The following is a 15,211-nucleotide window of genomic DNA, read 5'->3' as shown; positions in this document are numbered from 1 at the left end:
AAGGATGGAGATAGATACTTCAAGCAAATGGTAACAACAACAACAACAAAAGAGGTAGCTATCAGACTTATCAGACAATGGTATAGCAGTAGCTATCAGTTACTTAGACAAAACAGACTTGAAATAAAAAATGGTAAAAAGAGAAAAAGGTCATTAATGATAAAGCGATCAGTACAACAAGAGGATATAACAGTTGTAAATATTTGCACACCCAACACTGAAGCACCTAAATATGTAAAGCAAAAACTAACAGAGCTAACAGGAGAGGTAAACAGCAATACAATAGTAGTTGGGGACTTTAATACCCCACTCTCAACAATGGAGAGATCACCCACACAGAGACCCAATAAGGAAACAGTGGATTTGAACAACACAATAGAGCAAATGGACCTGACAGACATACAGAACACCATAGATAACAGCAGAATTCACATTCTTCTCAAGCACTCATGGAATACTTTCTAGGACAGACCATATTTTAGGCCACAAAAGAAGTCTTGGAAAATTTAAGAAGATTGAAATCATACCAAGTATCTTCTCTGACTACAATGATATGAAAGTAGAAATCAGTAACAGAAGGAAAACTGGAAAACTCACAAATACATGGAAATTAAGCACTCTCCTGAACAACCAATGGATCAAAGCATAAATTAAAAGGGAAGTAAAAAAATGTGTTGAGACAAGTGAAATTGGAAACACACATACTAAAACTTACGGGATGCAACAAAAGCCATTGTAAGAGGGAAGTTCATAGCAATAAATGCCTACATTAAGAAACAAGAAAGACTGTAAACAACCTAACTCTATGCCTTAAGCAACTAGAAAAAGCAAATTGAGCCAAAAGTTAGCAGAAGGAAGGAAATAATAAAGATTAGAGCATAAATAAATGAAATAGAGAACAGGAAAATAATAGAAATAATTAACAAAACTAGGAGTTATTTCTTTGAAAAGATAAAATTGATAAACTTTTAGCTAAATTAACCAAGGAAAGAAGAGGACACAAATCAACAAAATTATAACTGAAAAAGGAGATGTTACAATGGATACCACAGAAATACAAAGGATCATGAGGCTTCTATGTAAAACTATATGCCAACAAACTGGATAACCTAAGAGAAATGGACAAAATCTTAGAAACATACAACTTACCAAGACTGAATCAGAAAGAAACAGAAAATCTGAACAGGCCAGTTATTAGTAAAGAGATTGAATGAATAATGAAGAAAAAATCTCCCAATGAAGAAAAGGTCTGGATCAGATGACTTTACGGGTGAATTTTACCAAACATTTAAAGAAGAATTAACACCAATCCTTTTCAGACTCTTCCAAAAAACTGAAGAGGAGGGAACACTCCCAAACTCATTTTATGAGGCCAGCATTACCTGCTACCAAAGTCAGAAAAGGACACTACAAGAAAAGAAAACTACTGGCCATTATCTTCATGACAATAGATGCAAAAATTCTCAATAAAGTACTAGCAAATGAAATTCAGTAGCATTTTTTTTTAAATAAATTTATTTGTTTTAATTTTGGCCACATTGGGTCTTTGTTGCTGCACATGGGCTTTCTCTAGTTGTGGCGAGCGGGGGCTACTCTTTGTTGCAGTGCATGGGTTTCTCATTGTGGTGGCTTCTCTTGTTGCAGAGCACAGGCTCTAGGCACGCAGGCTTCAGTAGTTGTGGTACATGGGCTCAGTAGTTGTGGCTCGTGGGCTCTAGAGCACAGGCTCAGTAGTTGTGGCACATGGGCTTAGTTGCTCCATAGCATGTGGGATCTTCCCGGACCAGGGTTCAAACCCGTGTCCCCTGCATTGGCAGGCAGATTCTTAACCACTGCGCCACAAGGGAAGTCCCTCAGTAGCATTTTTAAAGGGATCATTCACCATGATCAAGTGGGAATCATCCCTGGGATACAGGGATGGCAAATCAATATGATACGTCATATTAATAGAATGAAAGAAAAATATGATGCAGGAAATGCAGGAAAACAATTGAAAAAATTCAACATCCATCCATGATTAAAAAAAAACTTTTAATAAATTAGGTTTAGAAGGAATGTAATTTGACATAATAAAGGCCATATATCACAAGCCTATAGCTAACATCATACTCAACAGTGAAAGGTTGAAAGTTTTTCCTCTATGGTCAGGAACAAGACAAGGGTGCCTATTCTCACTCCTATTCAACATAATACTGGAAATCCTAGCTAGGGAAGTTAGCGAGGAGGAAAAAAAAAGTGGAAAAGGCATCTGAATTGGAAAGGATGAAGTAAAGTTGTCTCTATCTGAAAATGACATGATTTTATATATAGAAAATCCTAAGGACTCCACCAAAAAACAGATCTAATCAACAAATTCAGTAAAGTTGCAAGATACAAAATTAACATACAAAAATCAGTAGTGTTTCTACATACTAACAATAAATTATCTGAAAAATAAATTATCCCATTTATAATAGCATCAAGAGCAATAAAATACATAGGAATAAATTTAACCAAGGAGGTGAAAGATCTCTACATTGAAAACCACAAGACATTTATGAGAGAAATTGAAGAAGCCAGAAATAAATGGAAAGGTATCCCAAGTTCATGGATTGGAAGAGTATTGTTAAAATGCCCATACTGCCCAAAGCCATCAATAAGTTAAATGTAATCCCTATCAAGAGTCCAACAGCATTTTTTTAAACAAAAGTAGAAAAAAGCATTCCTAAAATTTATATGGAACCACAAAAGACCCTGAAGAGCCAAAGCTATCCTGAGAAAAGAAGAACAAATTGGGAGGCATCACACTTCCTGATTTCAAGCTATATTATAAAGCTATAGTAATCAAAACAGTGTGGTATTGGTGTAAAAACAGATACATAGACCTATGGCACAGAATCAAGAGCCTAGAAATAAACCCATGCATATATTGGCAAATAATATTTGATGAGAGCTGAGAATACTCAATGGAGAAAATACAATTTCTTCAATAAATGGTGCTGGGGAAATAGGATATACCCATGTAAAAGAAAGAAACTAGACCCCTATCTTCCCCCACAAAATTAACTTGAAATGGGCTAAAGACTTAAATGTAAGACCAAAGACCATAAAACTCCTAGAAGAAAATATACTGAAAAAAATTCCTGACATGGGTCTTAGTAGTGATTTTTTTGGATATGACATCTAAACTACAAGCAACAAAATTAAAAACAAACAAGTGGGGCTTCATCAAACTGAAAAGCTTCTGCACAGCAAACCATCAACAAAATGAAAAGACAGTTTATGCGTTGGGAAAAAAAAATTTGCAAACCATGTATCTGATAAAGGGTTAATATTCAAAATATAAAAAGAATTCATACAACTCTGTAGCAAAATAACCCAAATAATCCAATTAAAAATGGGCAGGAATAGACAATCCAAAGAAGGCCAACAGTTACATGAAAGAGTCTCAACATCACTAATCATTAGAGGAATGAGTTATAATCTCATGCCTGTTAGAACGGCTATCATCAAAAAGACAAGCAGGACTTCCCTGGTGGCGCAGTGCTTGAGGGTCCGCCTGCCGGTGCAGGGGACGCGGGTTTGTGCCCCGGTCTGGGAAGATCCCACATGCCGCGGAGCTGCTGGGCCCATGAGCCATGGCCGCTGAGCCTGCGCGTCTGGAGCCTGTGCTCCGCAACGGGAGAGGCCACAACAGTGAGAGGCCCGCGTACAACCAAAAAAAAAAAAAGACAAGCAATAGGGTTTCCCTGGTGGCGCAGTGGTTGAGAGTCTGCCTGTCGATGCAGGGGACATGGGTTCGTGCCCTGGTCCGGGAAGATCCCACATGCCGTGGAGCCATGGCCGCTGAGCCTGCCCATCCGGAGCCTGTGCTCCGCAGCAGGATAGGCCACAACAGCAAGAGGCCCGCATAGCGCAAAAAAAAAAAAAAAAAAACAAGCAATAAATGCTGGCTTGGTTGGGGAGAAAAATAAATCCCTGTGCATTACTGATGGGACTGTAAACTGGTACAGCCACTATGGAAAAGAGTATGAAGTCTCCTCTAAAAAAGTTAAAAATAGAGTTACCGTAGGATCCAGCAATTCCACTTCTGGGAATATACCCAAAGGGAAAAAACCACTGTCAAAAAGATATCAGCACCTCCATGTTCATAGCAGCATTATTTACAATAACCAAGACATGGAAACAACCTAAGTGTCCACTGATGGATCAATGGACAAAGAAGATGTGATCTCTCTCTCTCTCACTCACACACACACACACACACACACAGGAATATTATTCAGCCATAAAAAAGAAGAAAATCCTGCCATTTGCAACAACATGGATGGATCTTGAGGGCATAATGCTAAGTAAAAAAAAATCAGACGGAGAAAGTCAAATACTGTATGATGATGACATCACTTAGAATCTTTTTTAAAATGGGGAGGAGAAAAAAACTTATAGAAAAAGAGATCAGATTTGTGGTTACCAATAGGTAGGGGTTAGGGGGATGGGGAACTGGATAAATGTGGTCAGAAGGTGCATACTTACAGTTATAAGAGAAGTAAGTCCTGGGGATGTAATGTACAGTATTGTAACTATAGTTAACAAAAGTATATTGTATATTTGAAAGTTGCTAAGAGTGGATTTTAAAAGTTTTCATCTTTTATTTTTTCAAGAAAAAACTTATAACTGTGGCGATGAATGTTAACTAAACTCATGGTAATCATTTCTCAATATATACATATATCAGGTTATTATGTTGTACCCCTAAAATTAATACAATGTTACATGTTAATTATATCTCAATAAAGAAAAAGAGTTGGTTTGGAATTCGAGATATGAGTATTAACTTATGATTTTGTGTGTGTGTGTGTGTGTGTGTGCGTGTGTGTGTGAGAGAGAGAGAGAGAGACTGCTTGCTGTGAGAGCCCAGAAACAACATCACACCAGTAGCAATGAGCACATTAAGAGCTAAGATCTTGATTTCAAAATACTGAAAGCAACCACTGGAAAAAGGAGTAATTCCACGTCCGAAATGGGAAAAGTATAAGATGAGCCTAGAAGATCTTGTTGTACTAGAGACGGCTTGAAGACACCCCTGGTTGCCAAATATGAGACAATTTGAGCATCATAAGAAATAATGATAGTGATAGATTATAACCTGTTTAGCAAAATAGGAATCTATGAGCCCAAACAGACATAAATAAATTAAAAAATTAATGCGGGAGAGGAGAAAGCTCTTCTTTATAGTAGCAAGGCAATAAGAATATAGAAGAAATGATGAAGTTTGGTAGTCATCAATGGATGCTAAAACCAGTGGGTAAATTTTTTATGGGGAACAGCATATTTACCTAGTCTCAAAGTATTTCCCAATAAACTACTAATTACAGAGGGAAAAGGAATAACTTTACAGTAGAAGAATTGGGCAGACATTATCTAACCTAAGGATCAAATTTAACATCACCAACATTGGGACAAACCTCCACCCTGTGGCAAGATGTTTTCAACTTATTGTCAAGTTGCTCAGAAAATGCATGTGTGCACTCATGCACACACACAGATTGATAAAGCAAATGTGACAACATGTAATTAGCAAACAGTGGTATAAGGGGCTTTCCTTGAACTATTCTTGCTTGCAACTTAAGTTTGAAATTGTATCAAAATAAAAAGTTGCCGAAAAGATGCTGGGAGAAAATTTTCCACGGGTCTTGCATGTTTCTCTCTATCTTGTGAGCAGAGGCACTGATAGCTTTTGTCCCAGTCTAACTTTTCAAGGATATTTGTAAAGTTAAAGAGCCTTAGAAGATAGAGATTGTATCCCCTTCTGGTGCAAAGGACAAGTTTGTTTACTGTCAAGTATAATAATATAACGTCTCCCTCCAGGGCAAAGTTTGGGCAGGATTGCTTGCAGTCCATTTAAAGATTCAGATCCCCTAAACTTAAGGTTCCTCAGCTTTGAGGCACATCCACTGCGTGCACAGCACCCACCTAGACCCCTTTGTGTCACTCTTTGAGACTTTGGGGGCAAGAGGAACCAATGGAATCATGAAGCTCCATGCTGCCAGATGTCCCATGAATAATAAAATCCTTTGTCTCTGACCTTGGAGTGTTACATCTTCTGCCAGCAACCAGGAAACTGTGACAGGCTAACTTCTTGATTTGCAAGTGGGCGGAAATCTCAGAACCATCACAGTTCTTAGCAAAAAGAAATGTAAAAATAAGAACTGTCAACCAATTTGACAAATGTTGATACGTGTTGTTCTATATTAGCAGACACTTAATGGAAGGCATGGGGGAAAAATATCAATATATGTGGGGGAAGTGTGGCTAGAGAGGAGTCTGGAAGAAGTAGAGAACTGGTGTCAATCAACAGGGAAAGGAGGAGGGAACAAAGGGGGCAGAACAGTCAGCAGGGAGCAATGATTAAGATCAGAATTCTGAGATTCACAGTAATAGAAGTGTCCTGAATCAGTAAGAGTAGTGAAAATTCGTGTCTTGAATCAGTAACATCAGTGAAAATTCGTTTTGGGGGTTATTTTTGGGCACTGTTTGCTTGTTTATTTCTCGTCACATATGTACACATAAAATACAGACTGGAGAGAATGTCTCCATTTGGGATTTTAAGATAACTGAGGCCAGAGAAAGTGACTATTTCTTTATTTTGCCCCTAGTAGCATATAACTCAGTGGTTGGTCCAATAAATATCTTTTAATTGATTGATTCTATAAGAAATAGCCCTCTTTTTGCACTGGTAGTAATGGTAAAAAATGAGTTTTCATGAATCCCCTTCTTACTATTTTACTAAAAAGTACTTTTTAAAATCCACATTATCAAAGTAATAAATGTTTATTGTTAAAGAGAAAATAATAGAGAAAATTTAGATCACCCTCATTATACTATTCAGAGAAAAATCACCTTTAATATTTTAGCTTATTTTCACTTTGTACAAAATTTAAATTCTATGGTATATAACTTTCTATCTTGCCTTTTTTAACCCAACATTATATTAAGCTATTTTTACATCATTAAATTTTCTTTGAAAGCATGACTTTGATGGCTGCATAATATTACAGCTAATGAATCTACTATCATGTATCTATAATTATTTTTCTGAGTTTTGTCATTTAAACTGTTTTTAATTTTTTGCTTTTATGGGATAAACTCTGATTATTTGGTTAGGATTTCCATGGGTGGGATTACTGGATGAAGTCATTATCAACTAGCTTTCTAGAAAATTTCTGCTACTTTGCCATTCCATATAGAAACTTTCTGGTATGTATGTGTTACCTGGCAAAATCTTAACCAAATTTAAATAACCAAATTTAAGTAAAAACATGTGATTTAATTTGTGTTTATTATTAGTGGTTTATATTTTAGAATATAATTATTAATCAAAACAGTATGGTATTGTCACAAAAACAGACACATAGATCAATGGAGCAGAATAGAGAGCCCAGAAATAAACCCATGCATATATTATCAATTAATTTATGACAAAGGAGCCAAGAATATACAATGGAAAAAGGACAGTCTCTTCAATAAATGGTGTTGCAAAAACTGGACAGCCACATGCAAAAGAATGAAACTGGACCCCTATCTTACACCATACAAAAGAATTAACTTCAAAATGGATTAAAGACTTGAATGAAAGACCTGAAACCATAAAACTTTTAGAAGAAAACATAGGCGATAAGCTCCTTGACATTGGTCTTGGTGATGAAAAATTTTTGGGTTTGACACCAAAAGCAAAGGCAACAAAGGCAAAAATCAAGTGGGACTACATCAAACTAAAAAGTTCCTGGTACAACAAGGGAAACCATCAGCAAAATGAAAAGGCAACCTACCAAACGGGAGAAAATATTTGCAAGTCATATATCTGGTAAGAGATTAATATCCAAACTGTATAAAGAACTCATACAACTCAAAAGCAAACAAGCAACCTGATTAAAAAATGGGCAGAAGATCTGTACAGACCTTTTTCCAAAGAAGACATACAGGTGGACAACAGGTACATGAAAAGGTGTTCAGCATCACTAATCATCAAGGAAATGCAAATCAAAACCACAGTGAGATACCACCTCATCATTGTTAGAATGGCTGTTACAAGAAAAAAAAAGATAAATGACAAGTGTTGGCGAGGATGTGGAGAAAAGGGAACCCTTGGTGCACTGTTGGTAGAAATGCAAATTGGTGTAGTCCCTGTGGAAAACAGTATAGAGGTTCCTCACAAAATTAAGCATAGAACTAGTGTACGATCCAGCAATTTCACTTCTGGGCATTTATCCAAAGAAAAGGAAAACACTGACTTGAAAAGATACATGCACCCCCTCCATATTCACTGCAGCATTATTTACAATAGCCAAGATATGGAAGCAACCTAAGTGTCCATCGATGGATGGATGGATAAAGAAAATGTGATATATATACGGTAGGATATATTCAGCTATAAAAAAAGAAGGAAATTTTGCCATTTGCAACAAAATGGATAGACCTTGAGGGCATTATGCTAAGTGAAATAAACTGGACAGAGAAAGACAAATACTGTATGATCTCACTTATACATGGAATCTAAAACAAAACAAAATAAAACAAAAAGTGAACTCATAGATACAGAGAAGAGATTGGTGGTTGCCAGATGTGGAGGGTGGGAATGGGAGAAATGAGTGAAGGAGGTCAAAAGGTATAAACTTCCCGTTATAAAATAAATTAGTACTGAGGATGTAATGTATAGCATGATGATTATGTTTAATAATACTCTATTGTATATTTGCAAGTTGCTAAGAAAATAGATCTTAACGGTTCTCATCACAAGAAAAAAATTGTAACTATGTATAGTGTTAACAAGACTTATTGTGGTGATTGTTTTACAATATATAAAACTATCAAATCATTGTGTTGCATACCTTAAGTTAATATATATTATATAATGTTATGTCAGTTATATGGCAATGAAAACAAATATTTAAATATGACATAGTAAGGAATACAATTCACATTGAGCATTTTTCTGTGAAAAGAAATTTTTAAGGGAAACATGACATCCTTCTTTCTAATCTTTGTTATCAAAACAGCTTACTCTAACCCTGTTCTTATTTTTAAAAATTACAATTATTGACATTTGTATTCTTTCACAACTTATCTGTTCGTGTTCTTTGCCTCTAACTTTTTTTTTTACTGAGACATTGATTATGTCATTGATTTGTAAGAATGCTTTAAATATTAAGATTGTTGACCTTTTCTCCATAATTGTCACAAACTGTGTTATTACTGCCTTTTAAATTTTTTGTGGCTTTTTTTTGATATGCAGAAGTTTGAATTTTTATGTAACCAAATCTATCTTTTATGTTGTGTGTTTTTAAACTATTTTAAAACCTGGAATATATGTGGTACAAATTCTGATGGGAAGCTCTTATTTTTTTCCCCCAATAATTAACCATTTCCCTCAGTATGAATTATTGAATAGACTTTCCCCTGTTAATTTGAGATACACTTTTAATCATATATAAAATTCTTATTATGGAGAAGTGGCTCTTAGTATTTTTTCTGTCTCCACAAAATTCAAACTCACAACATGCAGTGATTTACAAGGAGGGTTGTAAATGGAGGCATACTAGAATTTCCAATGAATGGCACGCATTGTTGGAAAAAGCCCCGCTTTTTGGAAATCACTACATTGGGAGTCACATAAACTATTTCATTGATCTAGTTATAAATTCTTGTGTTTTATTTATTGTAGCCTTATAGCATGCTTTCATTTCTGCTAGAACTAGTCTTTTTCTTCCAAAAATTTATTGGTTATTTTTGCTTGTTTATTCTTTTATATGAAGTTTAAAATTCCTTTGTTAAGCATCTTCTTACTAGGATAGTAATTCTAATTATATTAAATGGGAATGTTAATCTGTAAAGCATTGGCATTTCCTCCATATTTAGACTTAAAACTTTTTATGTTTTCCAGTAATATTTTATGCTTTTCTTCATATAGGTTATTACTTGAAACTTTATCCTACCAGGTCTTAGTTTATTTTTGGATCCTACTCACCATCCAAGTTTCACTCACTTTTGCCTTTTACTCACTCTCCTAACTAGACAGGTTCCGTGATTTTCAGTAATTTAATATGAGGCAGCGTGGTATCAACCGGTGGCTCTCAAACTTTAGTGTGCATCAAATCACCTAAAGAGCTTGTCAAAACACAGATGCTCTGATTTAATAGTTCTAGAATTGGGTCCAAGAATTTGCATCTCTACCAAGTCCTCACGTGATACTGATGCTGCTGGTCCAGAGATTACACTTTGAGAACCACTGGTAGAGACCAATGCTTCTCAAAGCATTTGTATGCTTTAATGTGCATACAAACTTCCCAAGCACCTTGTCAAATGCAGATTCTGATTTAGTAGGTCTTCACCAGGACCTGCGATTCACTTCTAACAAGCTCCCAGATAATTCTGCTGCTGGTTCACACCCCATATTTTGAGTATCAAGGGAATAGAATGAAGAGTCTGGACTCTGAATTCTGGCAGAACTGAGTCTGAATCCTGGTCTATGCTTGTTAATTGATGACCTTGAACACAGAAGTTCTTTTTCTTAGCTCAACTTTCTTATTAGTAAAATACTTTATATTAAACCAAGAACAATAAAACTTATTTTATGCAATGATACTGCCTGGCACATAACAAGCACTTAATACAAAGTTGTTCTCTGCCCCATATCTCAGAATTATATCTGCCCTACAGAATACTGATTCAGTACCAGAGTCAAACCAAAGCCCTAAAGCTTTTGTTTACAGTCTAATCACAGACACCTTAACTTGAATGTCTAAGGTAGTAGTATTCAAACTGTGTTCTATTGTGTTCTTTACAGTTCTGTGATGAAATTTGGGAAACAGTTCCATAGTTCATTTCCCTCATGATGCACATGAACACATTTTTAAAATGTGTATTAAAGAAATCTGTGTCATTTTAAGATATATTTTTCAGTTCTAGAATTTCTATTTTTCTGCTGAGATTTCATACCTTTTCATTCATTGTGAGCTTACTTTCTTTTATAATCCTTGGACATCGAGAATAATACACTGTAGATACTCTGAATTCTATCATGTTCCTTTAAAGAGTTTTCAGTTTTTGTTTTAGCAGAAAGATAACGTGGCTGAAATCAAATTGCAAACTATCTTCCTTGAGAAGGGCATCAACTAAAATCTCAGTTTATTTATTTTAGTCTTAGCTGGGCTGCTTGGAGTCTGCCCCATGCATGCATGGTACAAATATCAGACAGAGATTTGGGCAGAGTTTATATAAAGAATGTGGGCCTCCCCCTTTCTGGTTCTCTCCTTTCTGAAATGCCTTCCGTTTTCTAGCTGCTGTGGTCACCCAGAACTCTGTCTTCTAGTTCTTCAACTCAGTAATACTGAGTTTCTATTTGAATCTTAGCCACTCTGCTTGGCACAGCTGTCTATAGGGGCCTGCTGTACACCAAGACCAACAGCTATAAAAATGGGAAGTTCATCCCATGCCATCCCCTTCTTCATAGTGTTGGCCACGTTCAGTATCTGCTTGCATTCAGTTTTTCCAGTTTTTGTTTATAGTTTTCAAGAATTATATTTTCTCAAGAATTTAGCTTTTCTCTGCGGAAGCGTTGTTCTAACATGAGCTCCTGGGCCATCACTGGAAGTGGAACCTGTATAATTTTCTTTAATCTAGGATTCCCGAAAGAGATTCCTCATTTGGTAGAACCTTATGACTATATCACAGGCCTTAGTATTTCACAGAACTCATTTTGGGAGATGCTATTCTAAGATTTTTATCCTGGGAGACTTAAAAAGTGATGATAAAATTAACAGATTAGATAGTTAAGAAGCAAAATGGGTTTTGAGGGAAAGATGATGGAAATTAACTTGAGAAATGCATTAAAAATGCAATCTTTCTCTTAATATTCTCTGAGGGAAGAGTGGTGGTTTTCCATGATAATGCTCTCAGAAATTAAGGATGTACCCCCAAATTACTTAATTCCTCTTAATCTATTAGGCAGCTGAGATCCACAAATTTTTCTCAACTCTTCTTGAACCTGTTTATATTTTCGACTATTATTTAAGGTCATAGTGAACTCGAAAACAAAACATTTGTTTGGGAGAATTAAGGCCCGTAATATTGTTTTGCTTAAAGTTCTTATGGCCAAATGTTGAGAGCAGGCCATAATGGATCTACACAAAAAGGTATATAATAGCAACTACTATATGGAATCCACACAACCAAAATTCTCAAATAACTACCTTTTTTTCTTTCTGGCCTCTCATTTTATTAGAAAAAGCAATTAAATAATTTGATATTAGAATATGACATAGAATAGTATAGTTGCAGCCTTACCTACTCCTGTTTTATTTTTAACTATGATGTATGTGAAAGTAATAAGATAAAGCTGGGCTTCCCTGGTGGCACAGTGGTTGGGGGTCCGCCTGCCGGTGCAGGGGACACGGGTTCGTGCCCCGGGCCGGGAGGATCCCACATGCCGCGGAGCGGCTGGGCCCGTGAGCAATGGCCGCTGGGCCTGTGCGTCCGGAGCCTGTGCTCCGCAACGGGAGAGGCCACGGCAGTGAGAGGCCCACGTACCGCCAAAAAAAAAAAAATAATAATAATAAAAAAAAGATAAAGCTAAGCCATGATAGTTGCTGTTTAGAGAAATCAAACTTGAGATAAAGTGCCTTTTTGATCACAATAGAAGATCAAGTTTTTTTCATTATGATTTTACTGTCAAGTAAATTTTGTTATATTCTCTTTCTCTGAAAATTGGCAAACCGTGTGCCATATGGAATACAGAGGGAGGATCTCAAGCGTAGGAACCAGACACTCTGGGGTTTAATAATTCTTCAGTGTTGTAAAAATTAAATTAGATAACATTTATGAAATATATACTGTATGTAAAGTACCTAAATAATGCCTGACATTCAGTAAATGTTGGTTTTCTTCTCCTATCTGGTTTTCTGGGACTGCAAAAAGGAAATTCTTTGATACCAAACATGGATAGGAACATTTTACTATTATTTATTTTAACTTTGGACATGGAAAGGAATGAAAGAAATGTGCCTTTCTATTGATAGATCGACAGCCCAGATCCTAAACTGAACCAAAAGTTCCAAAAGGTGAACCTGATCTTGTAATATTTTTAATCCAAATTTTAATGTACTTCATGAGAATTGTTTCCCATCATTTATACCTTTATTCCCAAACTGTCAAAATAGCAACTTCCGACTTAAGTTATATTTATACAAACACATAAAGGGCTTCTTATTAAATTTGCTTTTGGTTGAATTAGATGGAATCTTTTAGAGGAAATAAATCATTCTTATAATAGTGAGGAAGTTGACCTTATGGGCACCTTCCTGAGTATAATGTTTCATTAGTCTTGGATCAGCTTTTGGTGACTGCAAGACAAATCTGAGGTCTGCAAACTCTAAGCAGTTTCTCTCACATGCATACTCCACAGGCTCTCTACCTGGGTCCTAATTTACCTTGATAGTAGCTTACTTTTGTCTACAGTCTTTGTCCCTGTAACATAGACTGGTGTATTTGAGACAAAACAATTAAGAAGGCAGGAGCTGGGAGCTGTCTCCAATCTGAGCATCCTACACAGGTTGAACCTTTAAAGATGAAGATGAAAAAGAAGCTGTCCACTATGGTCCACTGTGAAAGAGGTCCTTTGGCTCTCATCTCACAAATGGAGCAGAATAAAAAATGGGAGGAATGGAGTGAGATGGGGGAGGGTAGGCAGAAATTATGAGACAGGAGGTTAGGCCCTTGGTTTCTCAGCCCACAAATCCTGGCTATGATTAGATATGGGTGCATGAACTTTCCAAAGATGGCTGGAGAAGAAATCACCTGCGAACTGCATTCTGCTGGTTGGATTTGGAAGGAGTAGGTTTTACCCAAGACCTCAATTTTTTACTGCAGATACATGTGCCAGCACCAGAGGAGACTGATGGTAACCAATTGTCTATGTGCTGTTGTTAGTGCCTCTTTCCTGCTGTGCTGGGCTATGTAATTACTGGAGCCCTTGAGAATGCTGATTGTCAATGTAATTTCACATCCCATCCATTTAGTGAAAAGATGTGAAAGTTGATCTTGCTTCTGCGGTAAGACTGGAACCAGAACGCAGGCTACAAATGCCTTGGAAATAAATATGTGCCCATCATTGTTTTCATTAGGTGTTGCCCAGCCTCCAGGGAAATGAACTCTAGTCCGGCTGTCTTTCTGGGGAAGTCCAGATGTATTCTCAATCTTGTGAAGTAGGCCGTCAGTTTCACTTACTGTTAAATTTTTGTAGTGGTTGTCAAGTTAGATGTTGGCAGCCTCCAAGAGCACAGTTCTCCCTTTTATCCTCAGACAGGGGACATTGTAATTTGACACTTACTGCCAAAGAGGAACTCACCCTTCCAATTCAGCTTATTGTTTTGTTTTCCCTTACAGGCTTTTTATGGTTTCAAAATTCTTCTTAAAAGGGCAGCAAAATTAACCTTAAATAGTATTTCTTGGATTGCTTTTTAACAATGGCAAGAAGGCCAAAACTTCTAGTCTTGACGGAAGTGGTTTCTTTACAACTTGTTTTTATCTTGCCAGAATAAGAAACTTAAAAATGTGTTTTCATTATAAAAACATTTTAGCTGTTTCAGCTTATATCTCCTGCAAGGAGAGAACAACCTGCAAACCTCGAGGATTATGTCTCTCTTTAGCTTTCTGCTCCTAAGGCAAAAAGTAGGTTTGTTTGTGTTTTATAGAGGACTTCTGCTTCAATTAGCACATTTAACATATCAAAAAGAATTTGTATGGCCATAAGTTCTGCATTTCACTGCAAGGAATCAGACTTTTAAAATGACATCTATTTACCAAGAGCTGTAATCAAGATGAAAATCTTTATCTTAAAATTTAACTTTGGAGGGACTTCCCTGGTGCGCTCTAGAGCCCTTGAGCCACAACTACTGAGCCTGTGCACCTAGAGCCTGAGCTCCACAAGAGAAGCCACCGCAATGAGAAGCCCACTCACCACAACGAAGAGTAGCCCCCCACTCACCGCAACTAGAGAAAGCCCGCGCACAGCAATGAAGACCCAAAGCGGCCAAAAAAAATAAGTTAAATAAAATACTTTAACTTTGGAAATAGAAGGCAAAAAAACAAAACAAAACAAAAAACCCCACCCATAACAGAAACTATTTTTCAACTCTTCTCCTTGCAGGTGACACTAGCCCGACTTTGATCTACAGAC

The sequence above is a fragment of the Aethalodelphis obliquidens genome, unplaced genomic scaffold (assembly GCF_003676395.1).
Source record: "Aethalodelphis obliquidens isolate GAN/ISIS:26980383/991018 unplaced genomic scaffold, ASM367639v1 scaffold44, whole genome shotgun sequence".
Taxonomy (NCBI): domain Eukaryota; kingdom Metazoa; phylum Chordata; class Mammalia; order Artiodactyla; family Delphinidae; genus Aethalodelphis; species Aethalodelphis obliquidens.
The sequence above is the reverse complement of the archived record's forward strand: the minus strand, read 5'-3'. Positions refer to the sequence as shown.